Consider the following 21,393-nt stretch of genomic DNA (forward strand, 5'->3'; position numbering starts at 1 on the left):
AAGTAAACAAAAAAATAAATTTTCATTTCATCATTTAAAAAAATAAAATCCTATGTTAGTGCCCTTGATTTAGTTTGGAAACTAAACTTTTCAATTGTAGATGCTTGTAATGTTTGGATTGATCTAACAAAGGACGAAAAATCAAATGGGTGCTCAGGAGAGAGACATACAGAATTAAACAGGCATTACTTAGTGTAATATGCTTGCTTGTATCATATGCTTATGTATCAAGTACTCCTGCCTTCCCCCCACCCTACCCACTCTGGAAAACGTTGAAATGGTGTACCTTAAGTTATATAATCATTTCCGATGAGAACTTAAAAATTTTTTGAGAGTCCTTAAAAAGTCCTTAATTTTCACTTTTAAAAATGAGTATGAACCCTGATGTACATATCAGCAGCAAATGTATCTGCACAGCATCAAAACGTACCCATGCAAGCGTGCGTCTATATTATCTATCTATGTTGACAAACCTTGTAAACTGACCCACCCTGTGCAATCTAAAAAAAGTAGAAATTATTTCCAATTACTTTGATATTGAAGATGAGTTTTATGAACTAATAGTAATATTTCCTTCTAATTATATACAGTAAACTCCTGATTATCCGCGAGTCATTCAACAATCAAGAACATGTATTTTTGCAGCAAGAAGCTTAAGCCAATGGCTGTTTTCTTCTCGAAAAATTGCAGATTTAAACTCATAGTTGTTTATGTTTTATTATTTATTGATTTGGTTATTTTTTACACTTTCTTCATCCTGCATGCCATTGTTATTTATTGATGTTCAGTTCTGTTGTGCAAAAATATAAAAAATATATTGTGCTGCATATATTTTCACAAAACAAAATAGCGAAACCTGTGTAAGTTGACCACTTGCAGTGCAGTACTTTGGTGGTCAACTTAGACAGGTGGTCAACTTATAGAGGGTAGTAACAAAAACTGTTTTTTTTTGTCATTTCTTCCCCCATGCATTCATTTTTTAACTAATTGGAATACTTTAAACTCCATTTCATTGTTTAACATTACTTTAAGACAATAAGTAAAATGGTTTAAAATATTTTTAGAGATTATTTACCAGAATGACGCATAAATTATCATACAAATTCAAAATGTCTGTAAATCGATCGAAGAAAAAAATGTCTCATTGCTTATGAAAAACTACTGACTTGACATGAACAATTCCTAAAAATTAATAATAAGTCAAAAGTGACTTAAATTCTTTGATTTTTTTTCTTGTACATTTGTAACAATAGTAATCTACTTTTCAACAAAATAACTTCTTAATGAAGTTTGGCGCATTTTCTGGGACTTAAGAACACGTCCATAATCCAAACAGTTTTGCTTGGTTCCATGATTGTTTCAAACCAACTTAACTAAGAAAATATTCCTTTTAACCGAGATTTTGTATCAACCGTGAATATTGGGAATTAAACAATATTTTTGCATTAATATTTTATTATTGGGTCTAAATGCTACTAAAATATATATATCGTCACCTCAGAACAACAGTAGGATATCTTAGTATTATTCCTGGGATTAGATTTCTTACTGTTGCTCTGAGGCGACAATATTCTCTTGCTATATTATTTTCTATTTTTTAAATTGAACAATCACTATTCGTATTCAACAACCAGGGGCATGCACAAAAATTTTGGGGCCCATCACAAATGACTTTCCCGTTACGCTTTATGTTGTTTATCCTTATTTTCATCCCTAGTTTAAAAAATATTTTGCCAACAGGTGTCCTCCCCCCCTTTGCACGCCCCTGGCAATAACTAATCTGAGTTTTTTTTTTCTTTTGTACTTCTTTAGTGCGAACTAACTTGTATGAATTGTTTGTGTTATGTGGGAATTTAAATATTTTGTTTGAAAGGTTAGCTATACAATTTTAGCAAACATTTAGAATTAATGTGAATGTTACTTGATGAAAAATACAAAATTTTTGTTATTTCCCAATAAATAAGAAAAGATTTCAGAAATTTTTAGCTGCGAGCTGTCACATTTCCTCATCAATATCACAAGCCCAATGAATGTGCATGTAACTAAAGTTGAACAATTCCACGTGTCCAGATCATCTCTGGGCTGTCGCATTGGGATGAAAACATCACACTGCGACAAAACATACATGTTGCATTGCAACATAACAGAAGTTGGACAATTCCACGGTGCCAAAACATCCCTGGGCTGTCACATTGCAACAACTCATACATGTCGCATTACGACGTAACTGAAGTTGAACAATTCCACGTCTTCAGAATATCCCTGGGCTGTCGCATTGCGACAACTCATACATGTTGCATTAAGACGTAACTGAAGTTGAACAATTCCACGTCTTCAGAATATCCCTGGGCTGTCGCATTGCGACAACCCATGCATGTCGCATTGTGACGTAACTGAAGTTGGACAATTCCACGTCTCCAGAACGTCTCTGGGCTGTCGCATTGCGACAATCCATACATGTCGCATTGCGACGTAACTGAAGTTGGACAATTCCACGTCCCCAGAACGTCTCTGGGCTGTCGCATTGCGCCAACCCATACATGTCGCATTGCGACATAACTGAAGTTGGACAATTCCACGTCTCCAGAACGTCTCTGGGCTGTCACAATGCAACGACATCACATTGCGATGAACCATACACGTCGCATTGCGACGTAACTGAAGTCGGACAATTCCACGTTGCCAGAACATCTCTGGGACGTTTCTGGAATGTGCCGTGACGTGCCCGAGACGTTACAAACGTCGCAGTGCGACGTATTTGCTACGTTGCTGAGATGTGACTGTGCTATGTGGGATTATGTATGCAAACATCAGATCAAGTAGTCATATGTATTCAGTTATTAACTTTGTGTAAATATTGATTTTGTTTATAGCTGCGTTTTAAGAACCTCGCTCTTTTTATGGCAATTTTTTTTTCCAGCAAAATTTATGTCACTGTTTTAGTTTTTTGAAAAATGCAAAATTTTCTATTCATAAATTTTAAATAAGAAAAAATATTTGTTTTATGATTAAGTATTGTAATTTATCTGTTATCTTTTTTTTAAATTTGATGACTAAAAAATGTCTACGTGCAATCTTTCCAATTTAATTGCGTAATTTGTTGACGGTTTCATAGTTTTATTCTTAATTTTTTTTGAATGATTTAACAACATAATTTAATGTTTTTTAACTATGTTTAGTGAACTTAAATCCATACATCATTACAATATTACTGAAATCTTAGTTATCTGTTCAAATAAAAAAAAAAATCAATTGTTTATTAAACAGTCTTTTTGTTTTTCTTCCTTTTTTCTTTCTTTTTTTTTTTGGCTGTTGTTCTTTATCTTTCATTGTACATTAGTCAAAAAAGGAGAAGCATAACTACACCCTATATAGATTGTACGTAGTACGATCCAAAAGTTCGAGACAAGCTGTATAAAACCTTACCCAGAATAGTTCACATTACAGAAGCACATCCACCTTCAAAAGTTTACCTTGAGGGACTATGTACTTCTGCCAGTGTTCATATAACTTTTGGAAACACTTCTGAAAGCCATTTTTCGCTACCTTCTATGATGCAGCTTTATCTTCTCCTGACGGAGGAAAGCATCGTCCATGCAAATGTTTTTTTTTTGCTGGGAACAGGTAAAAGTCACACGGAGCAAAGTCCGACGAAACGTTATGTTATTTGTTTGTCATATCAGAGTATTGACCAATCGAACCGTGCATACTCAACATGAAAGTCGCCTTCTTCCCTACGATGAAGTTAAAGCAGCAGCGCAAGAGGCCTTACAGGAGGTTGCGAAAATGTCTTCCAGGAGCGCTTCTAAAAGCTATACGAACATTGGCAGAAGTGCATAGTCGTTCAAGGTGACTATTTTGTAGATAGATTTGCTTCGGTAATGTGAACTATTCAGGGTAAGGTTTTATACAACTTGTCCTCTAACCTTTGGATCATACTACGTACGTATGAGTTTTCAACTTACTATTTCATAACCTTTTTGAGTGACGTAAGTTTACACGCATGAAGACATCACAAGAGAATTTGCGATAATTAACTGAGGAAGCGTTCAAAATGGATATTTCGGTCATTTACATGTTCTTAGGTACATATGCATGTACAGATGTGCCGAAAAAACTTGTGAAGTTTAAATTGGGTGATCGTAAAATAAAAATTTAGGTGAAAATCTGATTTTTATTTTTTTGTGATTGCAATTTCTTATTCGTAGAAAGGAAGTAAAGTGAAATGAATCAACCATCCTTTAAATCTCTGACAATTTTATCAATTTATTTCTGTTTGATTTTTTTTTTTTTTTTTTTGCCATCGGCCAACGGCATCGGCCATCGGCAATCGGCCATTTGGAGGAAAACAATCGGCCATCATTGAACAATCGGCATCGGCCCATCGGCCAAAAAATGCCATCGGTCGAGCCATAGTATTTGCTTTATTTGTAAGACTCAATTTAAAAGCTCATGAATGATCTTCGCAACGAAATAGCTTTTGTGCGTCCGATACTTTTGAGCGCATGTGAGAACGGATGGCATGGAATCATAGGCGGCTCGTGGGGGCAACTGCCCCTCCTTTTCAAAAACAAAGGGGCACTGCCCCTCCGTTTTTCTAACTTCAAAGTTATAGATCGACTGGAAAATGCTGGTGCTGATCGATTCACGTGTTTAAAGAAAGAAGAATTGACTTAATAAGGGTACTTTAAATGTTTGTCACGTTTTTTGATGAAGATTAAATTGGAGCTTTGAATCGAAAGAAGGAAGTCTACTGTTGATATTTGTCTCGAGATTTCAGGTCGTGTCCCTAGGTTTTTTTTTTTTTGAGACGATCATTTAACCAACAACAAAAATACCATAGCCCAATTTTATAAAATTTAAAATAAAATAATAAATAAATAAATAAGGGCGCTGCCCACATCCCCCCTCCCCCAAATTTTTTGTGGACCAATCGCCCATAGATAAAATCGCCCCCCCCCCCAAAACAGGCCTCTGGATCCGCCACTGGCTTAATCAAGACATTTCTTTGAATTTTATGTTGCCTGTTTTTCTATTTCTGTGTACAGAGTAAGAAATATTAAACTTTTTGTAAGATAATGAAAATACTGTACGTCCTATTCTGTTTTCTGTCCGACCGTTTGTAAAACTTGTTAATTTCCAAAATATATGCCTTGTTTATTTGAGATTTTTGACGTGTTGGTTTTCAGAAAATAAGGACAGAGAGTCAAGAAAGGAACAAATGGTCAAATCTTGTGCAAATGAAGGCTCCTTTTTTTATTGTGTGTTGTTTATTTTACATAGCCTGAATCGCGTAAGAACATTCAAGTATGTAAAATAAACAACATACAGGCAGGATAACTGCCTCTGCGAAATATGCTGCAAATATCTTACATCAATGGTAAAAGGCAAATATTGAGGTTCAATGCGTTGGTGTTAAGGGGGGAAAAAACCTCATTTTTTAAACACTTTTTTAGCAGATAATCTGCAGATTATATGCAGTACATTATGATACAATCCATTTTTTTTAAATTTCAAGCAGGTACATACACACCTAAAAGGGAAAATTAAAAAGTTATTATTTTCTCAAAAAAGTAAGGAGGCCTGACCCTCCTCTGGTCCCTCCTACGAGCTGTCACTGAATGTTGGGAGAATACATAGGTCCAGAATGAATGAAGATTTTTTTTTCAAACCTATTCTATGGTTTGAGTTCGGACTTACTAAAAAATTAAAGCAGAAAGTTCAAGTTTATATTGTTCAATTTTCTTTCTAACCCACAAAGATAAGAATACATTATTTTTTTGAAGCTTAGATATAAAAAGAGATCAAAGTTTTCAAATTTTTTGAGCTATTTTCTTTTTGTGTAAAGTGAAATGAAAAGGAAGAATATATATATATATAGATGAAAGTTTACCTTTATAATAAAAATGATAACTTCTCATACCCCTGAAGTTCTTGACAGAATTTGAAAAATTCTTTTGTCAAAAAATAAGGCTAAATTTCTCACGAATAAAATCAATCTTGTACAATCATTTTCGTATGCATTGTTCACAGGGTTCATACTCAATTGGATAAAAAAATTCCATGATTTTTCACGACTTCATAAAAATTTTCATGACCTTGTTACAGGAAGAGAATAGTACTATTTAATGCCAAATTTGCCAATTTTTTCAGAAATGGGCATTAGAAAAACTGAGTGCCATTACCCCCATTGGAGCACTTACTTGTGACTGAAAAAATATCAGTTTATACTGCTGAAAGTAATAAATTATTCTCATTTGTCTTCATCAAATAAATTCAAGTAAAATAAAAATATAATGAATGCAATACACTAATGTTTAAATGTCTAATAAATATTTAATAAATAGGGCAGAATAGTAATGAATGGGATACAAATTGAATAAGTTTAAAATAATAAATTTATTTCATAAAAACATTGCCCTTTGATATCAATAGTGCAGCCAATCACTCATGTAACTGGACAGCATATTCGTTTATTAAAGTAAAGCACTTTTTACAGTAAATTCATTTTTCCAAACCAGATTTTTCAGCTGGCCAAAAGGATCAGTTTTGCGAGCTATACGTTGGGCATTACTGTTTTAGAGCATTAAAATTCTCCTATTTCTATGTTCTTGCCTGACTAAAGTCTTCATTTTAAAATTTTCAACGTATCAAGATAAACTCAGATGAATTTAATAAAGAACTTTTTACAAGTACTTGAAACAAACTCGGATGCAATTGAATTACACTTTTTGAGAGGGCATGGCAAAATGAAGAGAGTGCGAGTTCACTATTACAGAACATAAAATATATGAAGTAGGGTCTGGTGGGGGAAGTGGTCATACATCAAATAAATAGCTATAGCTTGGAAATAAATGTTCGAATGAATGTGAAAAAATTTATTTTAGAATAGGGCAGTTAGAAACTACATTTTGAATACAAAATTGTACAGCTGGCAAAATTTTATTTTGTTTTGTGTGAATATGAAAATTTTAAAATTTAAACACCTCTTTTAACTTCCTTGAGAAATTTTGTTGGCTAGAATTATAAACAGATTGACTGCGGAGAAAGCTTCCTACATGTCTCAAGAACTCTTACTCATTAGCAGTTAGCTGAATCTATTTTGGATAATTTTTTAGAACCATTTAAGTAACATGGGGTAAAGTGGTCATAACATTAGACTTAACGAATATTGTTATTCTAAAGTCACTAAATCTTTAAGAATGAGGCAGATATAAATTAAATAATTTCACTTAATATGTATTGTTTTTACAGTAAACAGGGTTAAATATATGAGTGTATGCATATGCATATATACGTATTAACCAATAAACACGTATATGGGTATCTGCAAGTGTTTTATCTGTATAGACATACATTCAACTAGATGTGAATATACCCGCCTATACTTGTATACATGCAAACACTTATGTACTCAGGTAGACACGTATATATGCGTACATACTCGAGTAGACACTTACATACTAGCATATGATGTATACAGGGTGAGTTTAAACTCTTGGGCAAATTATTAAGGAGTTAGAGGGGAGGATGAGAAGTAAGAATCATAAGAAACATATGGTCACAAACACAACGCTGACGTGCTACATGCACGCAAAGCCAGAAACTGATGGATGCTCTTTGCTTCTTATCCTCCCCTCTCACAGCCCTTAGATTTTTTCTTAAGAGTTTGGATTAACTCTGTAAGCATACATGTATATTAGCAGACATACTCGTGTATACATGAATGTACTGGTGTATACACGTAAATGTATGTCTATACAGGTCCACATAGAATCGTATTTACACTTAAACATACATACCGTACATACCCCTGTTTCCATATCTACATATGTGAGTAGACACATACAAACACACACCGGATGTATCCATATATGTACGTATGTACACTTATATATCCGTACATAGGTCTACTATACACATATTTACTCAAGTATGCAGGTATATACTAGAGATACAAGTGCATACACGCATATGTTACGCGTATGTACTGACACATATATACTCATATATACATGTGACATGTATATATTCGTGCAGACACGTATATATGCTTATATACTCGTGTACAGGCATATATACACTTGAGTAGGCATGTGCATGCATGCACCTGATGTATACATGTATCTACTTATATATGAACGTGTTTACTCGTGCATATATTTGTAACCATAAAATAACTAAATATACAAATATTAGGGTTATTTGTAAGGGTTCTGCATCTTTTTTTAACTATGACCACTTTCCCCCACCCATGGGCGGAGTTGGGTTTTTTTGTCTGGGGGGCTAAGCCCCAATCCCTAAAATATCATATCCCTATACATATATATATATATATATAAATATACACACACACACACACACACATATATATATATATATATATATATATATATATATATATATATATATATATATATATATATATATATTAAATAAAATGTTCGAAAGAAAATGTAGAATATGAATTTAAAAAAAAAAAAACCTGTTTTCCTTTTTGGATATTATTCATTTCTGAATCATATAACTGTAAAAGTAGCTAACAGAAGAAAAATGAGTAATACAGCTCATGCTAAATTAACCCAATTAAAATTGGTTAGAAATGTAAAATGGAATATTAGATATAAATTATGAAAGAAACCTGAATTATTTACGTCTGCACATTGTAATTATAATATAAGAAAATCAAGAGATATTTAAGGATGCATTATCTGTTTGGAAGATTTTAGTTTGTGCTAATTAAAAATATCGGATATTTTTGAAAACATCATGATATTTTCGAACCCTGGCCTATGGTAGTTTAGATACGGTATGTAAAAGAAAATATTTCAGCAGTACGAAATAATTTTTTCTCAATTTAATAGAGCTGAAAGAAATCACTTAAAAATCTCTTGCATGTGGTAAGATCTATTAAACGGTAAGCTATTGATACACATGTCTTCTTTTTTACCAATTGTAGATCTCCTTCAAACTCAAAATATCAGTAATAGAAAAGCACTTTTCCCATTATTCGTAAAATAATGAGGTTATTAACTATAAAAGTACTAAGCTTAAAAAAAATGCGAATAACGTACTGTGTTTTTTTTTTAAAAACTAAATATTTTATGTTAAAAATTTTAGGTTGAGGAAAAGGTTTGGTTCTTATGAAGCGGGTAAACTTTTGATGCTGATTGCAAGTCTGATTTACAAAAAAAAAAATATGTTAGCTGTCCTCTGGCTCTTCATAAAAAGTTACGATAGATGATATTTTAATTTTTAATAAATACATTCATAATAGGGGAAAACATTCTGGGTTAATGCAAACTGTTTTTACTTAAATCTCAAGAAAGCATTTTGTACAGCAAATATTTCAAAATTTCATTAAATATATTTGTTATGAAAAATTGTTATTTCAGGTTACATTTAATAAAAGTGATGACTATTTTCAATCAATATAGTTTAGAGAACTAAACTTTTTTTCTTAAGTATCGTACTTACCTCAAAAAGAGAATTTCCTCCGTCAATTGAGTGGCATAGAGCAGGAAAACACATGTATCATAGTACGAGCTAAAGAATAAATGATTCACAGCCACAGCTCTCTTGCTAGAATGAAATCTTCAAAATAACCTAATTGGTTCAAAAAGTCATTGGTTCAAAGCGGTATGCATGTAAACTGATGGAAAGAGAAAAAAAAAAAAGTAAACACGGCGAAAAAAGAAACAAAGTATTTGTTATCGGATGTTTTACTTGATGCAACTATGGCGCCAGTGCCTTTGAAAAAGAATAGAAAGTAACGATTTCTCAGACAGCCTTAAATAAAAGGGCCATAAAAGCATCCCTTCCTCCTCCATACTCACAAAAGATCCCTGGAACCAGGCAGGAAGTGGACATTTTAAACAGAGACCATGTACATGCTCCCAAGCCCTAGGGCTTCGCCTCGGCCGAATGTCCGATAGGTTCTTCCTTCCCAATCTAAATTTTTCCCACAGATTAAAAGGAGTAACACTGTTTTTGCGGTTTTGTCATTGTTAATGTCCGCGTCTTGGGGGCAGTCGGGTACTCCATGGATTGTTAGCACTGCCTTTGAAGGAGTTGTCCAAGCTGGGCAGGCGTTATTAATAAATGTGGAATCTACATTTGAGCAGTCAAATAGAAAAGGGAAAATAACAAACCAAAACATGTCATTTGTTTTCTTTTATCTCTGAAAGACGTGATCGTGCTTGAGAAAACCCACTAAAAACAGTTTTGAACGAATAGGGAAGTATCAACCTATCAAATATTCCAATTTTAACTATTGCACATTGTTGACAGGCTTACAAAACACAAAAATTCACCATGGCCGGATTTTTAAAACCAACGATTGATTTTTTATGAATTTTTTAAAGAGCGATGCGCAAAAAAGAGGTGTGGCCTAAAACGTCAGCAACTGACGTCATTTCCCTGTTCCGATCAGAGCTCCATTTCCATGCCGTGTTGCGCCTACCAGGAGGTGAATAGCACTGTCGTTTTCAGTCTTTTTAAAGCCTTTAACCAGCATTTTTTCCATCATGGAGCTAGGATTCACGAAAGGTCAATCCAATAACCTTCCTCAAGTAAAGTCATTCATGGTGTTTGACTTTTTTCGAAAGGACGAGAGATTTAATGTCCTAGAAGTACGGGGAGTGAAACAACGAAGTTTCACCATTGTTATTCTTTAAAATTGTACGCACATATCCGTCTATGTTTGCAGTTCATATTATTCGCATTAGTTTCCCTTATCAAGATTGATCATTTCCATTTGTGTGTCGATGTTTTTTTTTTATCTGAATATATAAATTACAATGTAAGAGCGCTATTCCAGTTCTTACTTGGCGGCTTTTAATGAGGCGCGCATTTTGTAACAACCCTACTGCAAGTGATTCCAGTACTAAGTTTTAGAGCAGTTTCTGCATGAAAATTTTTCGCTTTGTTGGCAATAAAAGTTGATCTGCTTTTTTTTTGTGGAAAATTGTTTTAAATCCATTAATACATGTTAATTATCCTTGAGTTTTTGTGCAACTTAGCAAAAAAAGGAAAAATATATTTTTTTGCTCTTTTGATAAAAATAATAAATTTGAAAATGGTGTTCATTTCATAAAATAAGTAGCTTTTTGCATGTGAGAAAGGTCTTGTATATATAGAAACGCTTCTGGTGATAAACTGAAAATGTATTTTTAAATTATCAATTTGTAATAGTTAAAATTTGAAGATAGTTTGAATGTTAAAAAGAAAGTATTAATAGTTTTTGCACTGTTATTAAAATGGAAATAGTAATGCATCTATTACTTTCTATTTAAGTTGATTGTGCAGGGTTTAAATTCCTTTGTTTACTTGCATTTTTTAAAAAATATCTCATATGCTTATTAAACATTTATTTACGAACAGTTGGGAACATATATTTCAAACTGTATTTCTCACTTGACATAGTTTTTAATTAAAATGCAGTGCAAATTTTCATTTTCAAATTTTAATTAATAAACACACTTGAAAACACTTCTTTCGAAGATCCTGCTGGGACGGAACATTAACAAATCGCTTGTGAGGAGTTTTTTTAGATGTAGATACGCATCCAGGAACGAAGCAATACTTGTAATTGATTCTACTAGCCATGACAAAGAAAATCAAATTAAAAACAATCGCAGAATGCATTAAACCCTACAGACAGCAAAGGATTTTCACTAGCCTTTTATGCGCGCTGCTGTTAGAAGGCTCTTGTTTTCCCGCGCCTTCCCCCAAAGATCGCCAAGCACTTCTTTGTCCTAGCCAACCCCGCCGCCTCGCAGCGCGGCAGTGACGTCAGTCAAAGGACTGATTTCGTTAACAAGCAAATGACGTCACTCGCGCGTGAACTTGAAAAAATTATTTAAAAAAAAAGTATTAGTCGTATCGTAAAATTTTTTTTGCAGATGATGTCCATGTATGTTACTCTATCTTATAAAAATAAAATTAGAAAATCGAATACTTCCCTATTGGCCCATAAAATGGAAATTTCCAAGATTTATTACACGGTCTTGGTCCCGAGTAAAAAAAAAAAAAGAAAAAAAAACGATGAAACAATCGGAATATTTTTTTTTCATAATTTCTATAACAAATGATAAAATATTGGATTTTTTTAACTGCTACAATGCCACTGTAGCAGTATGCACCTGTAGCAGTAAAAAAAAAAGTTTCTTTTCAATATTAAGAACTACGCAAATCATTTAAGGGGTTCCGTGAAAGTCGTAACTTTGAGAGGAAGAGGGAATAAGCAGTAAGATAAATAAGTGGGTGTATGGGGTCTTGTAGATTCCTTTTGGTGGGGGAGGGGAGGGGGCTAAAAATAAAAGAGTCTGGTCTAATTAAATTCCGCTCGTGCATTACTTTGTATTCCAGCAAAATAATTCGGTAGGCAGCACCGTTCGATATCCGTAATGGATGCACTATGAAAGAAATAAGAAGAGTATACCTTAAGTGAAAGAGGAAAAGTCTCGCAGAGTGTTTGATGAACAAAAATGAATCTTAACTGTTAAAAAAAATTTTTGGAAGAGCGAAAATAATTTGTTTTAGACATACATATATTAAAAAAAAATCTTTTAACCTCGCTTGATACTCTTATTTTCCGTTTGGGGGGGCTAATAGATTGTCTGGGGGGGGCTTAGCCCCCCCCTCAACTCCGCCCATGCCCCCACCCCATGGGATAAAGTGGTCAAAAGTTATAAAATTACTTAAATCAAAATTTTTTTTCCCTGAAATTCAATGTACCGTGCTCTTTAATAATGCAATGTAAAATAACAAAAAAAAAAGTTGAAGTATTTAAAGAATTTATTGTATTTATTATCCACCTAAGTTGAAAACCTATGATTTTATGACCACTTTGCCCCACCAGACCCTACTGAAAATAATGGTCGGTTCAAAATTAATAATGCCCCAGTAGTAAAATCACATCACAAAAAAAGGTGAGCGGCTGTTACAGAAGCGGATGAAATTGGATTCCAAAACTCGGATTTGTTTTTGAGATCGTTCAATTTGTAAGCAATATTACTAAATCACTCAATATTTCTAGCGCTCTTTTAGCAATTGTTACTTTCTTACTAGCCAAGACATTTTCCATGACTCGAAATAAATTTCCACGACTTTTATGAAAATATTAATTTTTCATGACTTTTCCAGGTCTGAAATTACCGTATTTTCGGGAATAAGCGCCGCGGCGCATACAAGAAAAAAAGTAAACAAATTGCCGGTTCGGCGCATATAACGGGTGCGGCAGATACAGTTTTTTTCCCCTCAAGTTAAAAAAAAATCGGAAAATGCTGCTAAGGATGGCACCACACGCCCTTAGGCGACAAGTAAAGCAAAGAGGGGGAGGGAAGGTGAGTCAGCGATTGCGCGTGTTTCACTGAGGAAAGAAATGCTGATCCACGTGCGCGAGCAAGTCTTATCGCGTCGGAGCGAAGGGACAGGAAATCCTTCGGCCTTGGGCGACAAGTAAAGCAAAGAGGGGGAGGGAAGGTGAGTCAGCGATTGCACGTGTTTCGCTGAAGAGAGTTGATACACGTGGGCAAGCAAGCCTTATCGCGTCGGAGCGAAGGGGTCAGGGAGAGGAGGCAGCAAAAGTACTAGTAAGAGAGAGGGATGAATGTCCAGTGTGTAAAGGGAATTTACCACCTCTCTCACGAAAATAGGTTGCTTGGTCAAGCAACCTAATGGGAAACTTGTCTCCTAGCTCTAATTTTATTATTCACTCACATCGTCGTGTTGCATCTTTTGCTGCCGTTCGTGCGTTCTTGGCTTATCTTTTTTTACGAATTTTTTTAGAGTTGCTTTTGAAATGGCTCCTTAGCAATTGAAAAGTTATACTGCAGCCTTTAAGTTTAAGGTTATAAAGGCAGAAGCAATTGGAAATCGTTTTGCTGCCAGAGTTTGGCACTGACGAGAAGCGTTTGCCGTTGGAAATCGGATAAATTAACCATCGAAAGTGATGACCAATCGAGGGATGCTGAAGGCAAAAGGTGAAAAATGGGGATTTTTAAAAATATTTCTTTATCGTTACTTAAAAATACTAACGAGAAATAAAAAAATATTTTTTATTTACATTTGATCCAGCTTGCTTTACTACTGATTGTGCTTTTAAGTTGTTTAATGCTGAGTGCGCGCTTATGGAAGGTGCGGCGCTTACACCGGGTGCGGCGCATACATTAAAAAACTTTTTTCTTTGAGAATATATTACGATGCGGCGCTTATTCCCGAAAATACGGTAGTTTTTCCCCCCCCCCATGACTTTCCAGGGTTTCCATGACTCGTACGAACCCTGTGTTCAATGAAATTAAAGAGCAAATGGCAAAGATTGATTTTCAAATGTGTTGAGATTGACACATCACTCACAATTCCAGATTTTTCAGTGTATAGATAAATTGATTAGATTAATTAAAAATAATAGTTCTAATAATATTCAGTTTAATTTACCCAACTTGTTGAATTATGGGAATCGATTACTCTAAAAACAATTACATTCCAAGTGATACAGCATGCAACTGGAGAAATTTTGTTAGCATTATTGACTATCACTGAATATCTACTTTTATAACTTCCATAATCTTAACCCCAATTAGATTTTCCAACTGATAATAAAATTTCAGTTCAATATCTTAAAAATTCAAAAAATTATCAGCGTTCTAATAAGTTGAATTTGAATAACTCTTGGGCAGACTACCAATCATCAGGGATCGTTTGCAAATAACCTTTTTATCATGAATCACACTGAACGATTACAAGCAAAAGTTGCAAACTTGCGAACTACCCCTAATGAGTCGACGCCTAGCCAAGATCTATTCAAATTCAGCTTGTTATTTTGCTGGTAACTTTATGAATTCTTCAGATATTGAACTGAAATTTTATTATGAGTTGTAGAATCTAGTTGGGGTTTGGATTATGAAAGTTATAAATTGCTATCTTTCCCCCATGCACAGTGAAAAATTAATTCCTTTGAATGTCCATATCTTATCAAAATTTCAACTTCAAATTTCAGTATTATACTTTTCTTGTATGCTGTTGAGTTTTCTGAAAGTTTGGTAAGCTTTGATGGAAAACTTTGTGTGTTATGGGCCAAAAACCTTCAAATAAAATTCATAGTTTTGAAAGAAATGCTCAAATCTTCGTGAATATCAGTGATACTTTCTTGAAAGTATGTAACATAATTGTACATAGTAAGCTAACTAATTTCTGAAATTTACAGCTTATTCTCAGCTGTTTACGATGAACGATGATCAAAAAACATTTTTGTTTTCCCCAATTTGTTGTGGGTCCCCTAAATGCATGGGCGATGTAACTCTTAATGGAAAATGACAGCTACATGCCTGCCAACTCTACTGGATTTTCCGGGAGATTCCTTCCCTTCATTTTGAGCATTTCTTTCAATTGTGTATGTAATGCAAGGAACTTACATTTAATTATACTTTGATGGGTAGTAAAAGGCGTCTATTTTCCCCTGAAAAACAATGAAAAATGTGTCATTGCTGTGTGTCTCAATCATCTATTGGATTTTTTTCCAGAAGATGTTGGCAGATATGCAGCTATAACATACCTTTTATGCGGCAAAAGTTACACAGAAATTGGTCTTTTATTTCTTGAAAAATCCTTAAAAATGTAAATTTTGGAAAGTGTCCGAATACTTTTGGTCATATAGTGAGTGCAGTTGCTAAATGCTAAAAGATCATAGTAACATTTTTGAAAATAAATAAATGTAGGGAAATAATCAGTTGTTTATAAGTTAAGTATGAATTAACAAATTTCTAAACTCAAGAAAAGAATTAAAACTAATTTTTAACTTATGAAAAGAATAAAACTTAGTATTCATTAGAATTGCATTAAATTTAAAACATTGGCAGCATTTAAGGATACAATTAAATATTTCTGTTTATGCTTGAAGAGTGAAATTACTCATACAGAGAAAACATAAGGAAAAACTTGGGAATTCTCTCTTAAAGAAACTGAAACCAAAATTCAGTAGCAATGGTTTATTTGAGAGCAACACAAATCAGAAATAGGCACAAAAACATGTTATGCTTAAACAAAATATGATACACTTATATAATTTTGAGACCAAAAATTCCGATTTGAAGCCTAGATTCATAAACGTAATCTTCAAACTCTACACTTAAACTTTCGGATTGCATCAAAGCCTTTCTCCCCCTAATTTATTGATAACCCGAGGTTGACAAAATTGTATGAAGTATAATCAATTTCGGGGGAAAAAATCTGCATATTAATGCAAATTTTTGGAAATATGCTACTAGAAATAAATTAAGCATTTCAATTTAATAAAGATTGCTTGATATCCTGCTATGCATATATTTGATTCATTAAAAATGACCCTTAGATTGTTCATTTTGATGCCTAGAGACATCCTAGGCTTGGAGTTATCATGAGGCCTAGTTTTAAATTTATCCACAGGAAATAAAAGCAGAAAATTAGATTAAAAAAAATAATAAAATCCGAATTAAGAACATTTTGAAAATATCCTACAAAACTTTGTGCTAAAAAAAATAAAAAAATAAAAATAACTTAATAAAAAAAAGTCAGACACACCTTCAATAGCTACTTTATTTGTTGTTCTGTAGCTTGAATGCACCATCTTGCAATGATTTATGCCAAAGGGGTAAGACATTCCAATTTTAAGCAGATAAGGCAGATACCTTCTTGGTTAGGCCATATCCTACGTAAGTGGGTTGATCTTGGTTTTACCTTTTTCAGTCAATATGAGTCAGACACTGCAGTGCCTCCTTTTATTTATTTGAATTGCAAATAGGGTGTTAATTTTGTAACTCAGAAACATGTAGCATTTTTTAAAATTTTTTTTAATGAAATTCTAACATTTTTATTTTGTTTTTTTAATAGCCTTAAAACTCGTGCAATTATCTTTTCCAATTTTGTACTGTATAACTGGTTGAAGGAAACAGTGGCTGAAAGTAAATAGGAACTTTAATCAAAAAAAGCAAAATAACTTTCATAAAATTGTTTTGATAATGGAATTACTTTTCCTAGTTTATTAATTGAGAATTGAATCATTTTGTTGCTTTAAAAATAATATATATATATATTTTAAATGTCTAAGTGGTATTTAAAATTGAGATCAAGTTTATTTAGTAAAAAATTATATTTGAAAATACAGTTGGCTCTCTGTTTAATGACGCTCTATTTAACGACTTTCTCTATTTAACCACCGCATTTCACGGTCCCAGATGGTCCACTATAGTGTTAAAAGCATTCTATTTAAGGACAATTTTTTGTGGTCCCTTGAAAGTTGTTAAACAGAGAGCCAACTGTATTTATGAAAAATATTTACCAAGAAATGCTCAAATTATTATTTGAATCTTCCTAACAGCAATATATTCAGGCTGCATATGAATAAATTGAATTAAATGATTCTGGCACAATATACTTTTGCATTTAGTTTAATTTTATTGCAATGCATCAAGGCTAAACTTTTAAAATATCTTTTCTAAATCTAATTTTTTTAACTTATGTCTCTTTTTTTTCTGCCAATGGGCTGAATTCAGTTGGAAAAGATCAAAGAAAAATGAAATCAGAGAATTAGTTATCTAACTGCTTGAAGCTGACAGTCTTTTGAGGTCTTTCAATGGATTGTTATGGCTGTGTGTATACAAAACATTTAAAATTTCTATTTGTCCAGAGCATGGTTTACCCTGCAATGCATTTCTGGGTTTTTGAACAGAATTTACCCATTGAGGTGTTTTTTTTTAAAGTTTTTTCTTACAGAGAGATTATACAACGTAACTGGAGATTACTATAAGCCCTACAAGCATCCTAGGAACGTGTTCAGAGAAACTGTTTCAAGTTCACAAAAATTATGTAGCAGTGTAAACACTTGTCTACACTGCCCAACATGAACCACAATGGCAAATTTTTAATGTCGGACTGCATGCAACATAAAGGGTTAAGTTATTGAATAAAACGACAAATTTTTAAAATAATTCCAACTGGCAATATGCAAAACAATTACATGAAACAATCGTAAAGTTTGGAAATCAATGGAAATAATGTTGATCGTATAAGAATTATATTGCAGTGTTCCTACAAAATAAAAATTGCATTTTTCTTTAAAAAAAAAAAAAAAAAGCAACATAGTATTTTCAAGATAAAAAAATTAAACAAAATTAATGATTGCAAAAAAGTTCTGTACCTACACACCAGGCAAAAAGGCTTTGAATTACTTGTACAGTTCCAGCTTATAATATCATATACTGTCAAGTGCACCAACTTAATACCACTTTTTGATAAATTTTTAAGCATTATCTTTCATATTATTTGAGTAAATGGAAAGGTAATTTTACGCATCTCAGAATTGTAATCTCATAGTTAAAAAAATCTAGACAGCTATTTTAAGGATAAGGGAGGTAGGTGGAGCTTTGTGCTTGTGCCCTTTTTCCAATTAAAAGTGAATTTTAGTTTGTCCTGTCAAAATGTTGTTACACTCATTCATAATTTAAAACTATATTAATAAATTATTTTTGTATTTTTCTGTTATTTTTTTCACCAGTGTTTAGCAGAGTAATTTTTTTTTTCTTGAGTATGAACCAAACTTTGGTGCATATTTTTAAACTTTTGAACAGTTTGGACGTATTAAGAAAAGTTTTTTGAAAAACATTTTCAATTCAACCATAAAAGGGAGCTAAAAATGAAAAACAAGCAAAAGTAACATATCTTCATGAATTAATATTAGTCATTAAAAAAATGTGCCCACTTTTTCCAAGTGGTTTCATGGGGCTTTTAATTTGCTTCACTGTGTAGGGTCATCCTCCTTCTTTCTTCTATCTTTATTTCTGATGTTTGAAAAAGGTCACACAAAGTTCTCAAAACTAAAAGCTATATATTAGAGGAAAGGAAAAAAAGATTGGAATGCAGTTTCAGCATTAAAAACTGGTGGCACTAAGCTGTAACACATTTTTGTCATTTTAAAGATAACTTGATACAACACTTAGCAAAACAATTAGTGCAATCACCAGTTTGGGCTATTAACCTTTAATAATAGCCAAACTGGTGATTGCACTAATTAATAGTTTGGGCAATTACTTAAATGTAACATTTTTAAATGTAACTAAAATATACTTGGTAATCTCTTTATAGTACATAAAAGTAAGGTTTCAAAGAAATTCTGGAAGGATGTCTGTGGCGGATGTGCGTACACGAGTCCCCATAGCACCTACAGCCTTGAAATGTTGTACAAAATTACTTCAAGGCCCGGGAGTGTGCACCTGGGTGCTGGGGTTTTATTTTTTTTAATTCAAATTAGTTTTTTTTTTGTAGTTAATGTTTTAAGCTCAAATTTTGAGTGAATTGCCTATTGAAGGGGTGAAAAATTACTTGCACATATTAATATTATATATCATTGGAAAAGGTAGAATTTTCCGCGTTCTAAGCAATTTGTTTCAATGCTCTAACTTAAATAAGGTGGGAGTTATTTACATTTTTAGCTCGAACCTTTTTAGGCTTAGCTAAAATTTAAGCACTACTTTCTTCATTAAATCTATCAGTAAAAAGCGAAGGAATTGTCCTACAATTTTCTTTTTGACACCACTGAAAAGAGCAGCTTTTTTTACTCCAGATCTACCTCGACCTATAGTCGAAAAACTGAGCTACCTCCAAGTAAAAAAGTTACAAGCCTTTAAAAATAAAGTTTGAATAATCCTCATCTCCATTAAAATCATTGATGTTTTATTTGGCGTTGCCATAGTTACGTCTTTTGGATTCGCATATTTCTTCTTTCCTTTATTCACAAATTTTTAAGTGTTTCGATTTTAACGGAAAATCTTAGGCTCAATTCAAATCCCGAGCTAAAGAGAATAATATATTACTGAGACCATGAATATACAGAACTGCAGTTTTGCAATGCTCAGGAGCCCCTTAAACCTTATGGCTCTGCAAGTTGGTGCAAGTTATTTTGAAACCCGGGGAAGGGGTGCTTTTTGATTCAAAAGGAGCTCATAATGCGTTTTTAATCTGTTTCTTTTTAACTGACAGTTTAAATCTTTGCGAATCAAATAAGATTGTGAAGCAATCTTCGGGGGTTGGTGAGCGTTAGCGAGCGGTGTGCAAGGACCCCTAGTGCATTAAAAAAAAATTCAGAAATACAGCATCAAACTTTCCAAGAAGTTGTTTCGCAATAGAATTTTCACGATTTTTTTGCAAAAACTAAAACCGCATGCACATTTGACTTTTTTGTTATCAAAAAAAGAAGATTATAGGCAATGCTGAAACTGAAGGGAGCAAGTGGGGCTTGTTCCCGGAGGTAAGTTCACCTATTTCTGCGTTTTTTTCCCTTTGAAGCTGGTTGTAAAAACTTGAAGCATGATGAATAGCGGAGACAGCTTTAACATTAGCCCCTGATCAGAAAAATTGAAGAAATTCAGATTTTGATAATTTCTATTTTTTCCCCCTCATATTATATAACAGGCTTCTTGTCAAGTAAACATTAATAACATTTTTTGCAATGAATATTTTCTTCTCAAAAAGTAGCACCTTTACACAACAAAGTGTTTTGTAAAAAGTGTAATGTGTAACATTACTTGATAAAAAACTGGTTTCTAAGGGTAAAACAATCCTTCAGTCAAATGGTTACCGAATAATAGTTGTGTTGTATATTGTATGGTAACAATATAGTCATTTAGAAGAATGATAAACTGTTAAAAAATACTACATAATAATAATAAATTAAATGTGAAACTGTTAATAATAACTTTTTTCAAACATACAAGAATTTGAATGCAGCAAAGCTTTTTAAATGTACAGTAAGAAAAAAGAAAGTATCCACATGGCACTCATGCAATCAAAATAATTGTTACAGTTATTACAACTTTTTTAGCAGAATATTGTATCTTGGGTAAAACTTTTATTTTCATATGTCATATTTATTTGGGAGAGGGGTTGAGAGAGCCAAACTTCATATTGAAGTAAATAAATACTAAAAATAATTAGCAGTAAGAACTTTTAAAATGTATTCCATATTTAAACAACATTTACTTCATTCGAAGATGTGGGACAAAAGACTTGGAAATGTTGGGACTTATGTACTCGGGGGAAAAAAAACACAAAAAATCTTAAAAACATGCCGTCACAGTGACTCCCCATAGAAGGGCTACATAAAATGATTACATAAAACTGCAGGGTGGCGACAGATCAGGGAAAAGTCAGTGAACTTTATTGATCAGTGAAAAATCAGGGAAATGTCAGGGAATTTTGAAAAAATAATAAAAATTCAGGAAAATTGATCAAAGATTTTTTTTTTTTGCTTTGCAAAATTAAATACCCTTTTTTCCAATGCACTTTCCGCCAATTATTTGTTAAAAAAAGTAAAATTAGTGGGGTGTGATTATACACTGACACATGTTGGTGCATTTTTTT

Source organism: Uloborus diversus, chromosome 1 (genome assembly GCF_026930045.1).
Source record: "Uloborus diversus isolate 005 chromosome 1, Udiv.v.3.1, whole genome shotgun sequence".
Lineage (NCBI taxonomy): Eukaryota > Metazoa > Arthropoda > Arachnida > Araneae > Uloboridae > Uloborus > Uloborus diversus.